The sequence below is a fragment of the Dryobates pubescens genome, chromosome 6, assembly GCF_014839835.1.
Source record: "Dryobates pubescens isolate bDryPub1 chromosome 6, bDryPub1.pri, whole genome shotgun sequence".
Taxonomy (NCBI): Eukaryota; Metazoa; Chordata; class Aves; order Piciformes; family Picidae; genus Dryobates; species Dryobates pubescens.
The window spans coordinates 36,230,301-36,234,501 of NC_071617.1; positions in this window are offsets into that span (position 1 = coordinate 36,230,301).

The window sequence follows — 4,201 nt, forward strand, 5'->3', positions numbered from 1 at the left end:
AGACTCACAAGATGCTGTCAGTGTTTCTCACAGGCACTGAAAACTATGTTTATATACATAAACCAGTTTCCTTCCCTTTACTCCCTAATTTCTTCTAAATTTAGCTTTAACTCAGATTTCCATTCTTCTTTTCTTTACCCTCAGCTCTTCTTTCCACCTCCCTCTTTTTCTTCCTCTTTTACATTTTTTTCTTCCCCATACATTCCTAAGTGGGTGTGGAGGGAATGCTGTTTTGAGTAGGGTGGGTTTTTAGGGGGTTTCTTCCTTTGTCCTAGGGAATTAAAAGAACTTCAAAGTTAGAAAGCCTGGATACTGGGCTCTTGTAACAGCCTCACACCCGTTTTCTGCTTGAGAAAAACCTGCCTCATGGTCCAGCTCTGTTTTATAATCTGAAGAGCCGAGATGGTAAGTGTCAATTGCAAAGACAGTTGGCTTATAATAGTGAATGTTTGTGCAACACTTCAGATATCTAACCATTGTATTCAATCTTCAACAGAAACACACAGAGCTGCTGCCACTGCCACCCAGACTGTCTCTGAGCTTGATGATTAACGAGCTCACAGCCCTGTTTTGCTGTTGAAGTTAATGCTGCTTCCTGAGGGCAACACGCCTGATGAGAGAATTTGCAGCAGTCCATACGCTGTATTGATTCAAAATGCCACTGTATGTTTTAATTAGCTTTTAAACATTAAAAAGTGAGGCTGGAAACAAAAATGGCACATATGCTTACACAGCACATGTCTGTAACAAAAAGGTGAGCATCAGGTGCAGTTATCGACCTGCATGCTGAACTGCCACTGGCAGTTAAAACCTATCTCTGTGGCAGTTAATAGATTTCCGTCGCTTTTCTTTTTGTTAGTTTTATGCCAAATATCTACTTACATCTATTTTCATGCCTCGAGGAATGTATTTTTTTCACCCACCCACGCTATCTTTTGAGAGTTATAACGTGCTAGAAAAGTTTAATTTTGTGTAGTGTGGTTCAGGAGAGAGTGAGCCCAGTGGCGGCCAGTAAGAAAGTGGTGTGGTGTGATAAAAGGCTACAGCACAACCCCTCCTTTGCACCACCAAACAGTTTTGACTAAATCATTGATGAAGTGCTCATTATTTCCTAACCTGTACTGTACTTATCCTTCAGCATCTGGATAGCAAAGGGCTGGCTGAAGCAATCAGTAGCAGTTGGTTTTGAGAACTCATGGAGGACAAGGTAGGTATTTTATTCTTCAAAGAGGATGAAAAGAGAATTAGGGCCAGTTATCAAACTTCTCAGACAAGTACAGAACAAATAATTAAACATTTTAAAATCACCTAGAAGACAACAAGAAGATGAGCATTGGTCCACACTGATTTATCACAAAAGAAGCATGTTAAACAAACCAAGTTCCTCTCTGAGACAAGTTAAGAGACTTTGAAAGATGGGTAAGTACTCAGTACCATGGCATGCCTTCAGCTAGACTGTTAACCTTACTCTAGCTGATGCTCTTGTGATTAAACCAGGGAACATGGTTGAGCTAAAACTCACCAGTGGTAGCAGGACTGGCTGAACCACACACAGGGATCATTACCAAAAATTAACTGCCAAACTACAGGGCTATATGGAGTAGTTCTCTAGGTAGCTGTCCTAAATTTAATACAACTCACTTTTTTCATTAACAATACAGATAATCAGATTAAATGCACAACTCCTAAATTTGCAGATGATACCAGCTTGGAATAAGATGAAAGCACACTAGAGGAAAGATAGTAATTCCAAATGGTTCTGGCAGATTGGAAAATGGCCCCCAAAAAAAGATGAATGCATGGCAGACAGGATGAAAGCAAAATTTTCTGCTTTGGTAGGAATAACAAACTGTATAAGTACAGGACACACAGCCAGGGTGTGGCCATGAAGGATATGGACCAACTTGCTGAAGAAAATAAAATAAAATGTGATAAATGACCTGCAAAGAACTTACAGGGCTCTTAAATATAAAGACAAGATTGGACGAGGTATGGTAGCTGACCTCCAGTACAGAAGCTATTAGGATATGGAAGAAATAAACTCTTCTGCATGGCCACTCTGGGTAGGACAAGAACAAGCTTCTTCCACCAACACTAACAAGAAGACACCAGGGAAATGCGTCTCTAGAAAGGGTAATGGAGCAGTGGAAAGGATTGCCCGGGTGGACTTCGGGGTCTCCTTCACTGGAGATTTCCAAGAACAGGATGGAGCAGTGTTTCTCAGAAAGAGCCCAGGTAGAGATGATCCTGACATGAGGAAGATAAACTAAGTCATCTCTTGAAATGCACTCAATCCTTATTTAGTTATTTCTGTAACCCACAGGAGATACAGAACTACTTTGTGCCTCAACCCTACATCAGTGAAACAGAAGTGTCAGGGGGTCAAATTAAACAAATCCTTGAAAATTACTTGCATCGAGCTTGGCTGTCACAAACCAGGTAATTACATGGGGTTTGCAGCTCATGCAGTTGATCATCTGTGCCTACTTTATTACCAAAAGCTGATATTTACCAATCACAGTGTGGAGAAAACCAGATAGTGTTGACATGACTGAATGCTCTTGAATGCATTTAAAGCTTTACTGACTAGGTAGACCTAATGTATATTTAAAATTCTTGAAAAAGGCAAAAGATCAGACTGAGGAAGAGAGAAAAATGATAGAACAGTGAGATTGTGCAAGTTAGTTTACATAAAGAATCTTACCAAATCACTGACTACTAGTTCACATCTGCCCAAATATAACTTATGCCATATGTCCTACTATGTAAGTCAGCTTGGAGGAAGGACACTTTCCTAAGCAGGAACTGACTCCCTGAGTCTGCTCTATCTTCTGGAGAACGGGGGGGGCGGGAACTGTTACATCACATTAAAATCTAAGAAACTAACAAAGTAACATTTCTAAAAGCCTTTAGGAAATAAATATCTTTTCTCTACCCTAATAGTATGGCTAGTTGAATCTTTTGTCTACACAAAAGACTAAATCAGAGAGATGCTGTTCTTACCATAAAATGTCTTTGAGGAAAACAAATTTATCGGTTTTACTTCACCTTTTCGGTTTGACAATGTGGTCAATATTCTCTCAATGGTTATCGCAGTGACCATCCTTTCCTCATGGAAACACAGCTTAGGTTTGCAACCTCTCAAGTCAGACTCCCAGTTGTAGCCACTCAATCCCTCTACCATTCATAGGTCTCCAAGGGCTTTGGTGCTACACTGACAGGCAGAGGAGACCTGGTCCTGCCCAATCACGGTGACTCCTAGAAAAACACTTCCCAATGGGAACTTTTAGCTGGTATTGTCAGATAAAAATACTGGCTTCAAAATCCTGTTTCAGATACTAGAAGCCTACTTATGTCTCTAAGAGTTTAATTTTCATTTAAACATCAATAAATAGCGGTGTAAGGGTTTAAGATGAATTATGTAAGCCCTTTAGCCGCAGCCATTACATTCTGCCACAAAAATGAGCTGCTGTTCTCACTTTGTTTTATGGGCTCACTGTAGCCTCTTGTTATTGTAGCTGCCAAATAAAAACCAGCAAACCATGCAAATGAAAATATAATCTTTTATGATTCCACAGTCTTAGGATAAACTGCCATGTGTGGGTTTAGAAGGGGGTGTTTTCAGCAGTCTGTAGTGTTATGTCCCTGTCCTGCAAGCCTCTGTGCATGAAGAGCAGAACTGGCTTCTTGAAGGAGACCTCTCACTGAGCCGCTCTCCCATCTCCAACTGTAGCACTGTCACAAGCTCATAGGCAATGAAACATACCATAGCTTCCTCAAGATATGACAAAAGGGTGGATTAGAGGTCCCTTCACAAAACTGGAAGTCCCCTTGCTTCAAAAATAATACAGGTTCCACCTCTAACTTCTCTCAAGCCTAGCCTTGTTCCCTGATGGGAGCACATAACCCACAACTTGCTCCAAGCCATGTGTTGTCAAGTGTCTGTCACCCAGCAAACATGACGAGACAAAACCACACAAAGCAATTGTCACTTGGCAGCTGAAGCCAAGTGACAAAAGCATATGACTCCACACAGAAATACCTGGGATAAAATTTGCAGTAGTACATGGAGAGAGAGAAGACACGAGAGGGAACCACATCCGGGAGAGGATCTTATGCATGCATTGTAAAAAACGAAGGGACTGTAAGCATAAGTTAATGCACTTTCAAGCTAATTACAGCTGAACATAGCAACTATATT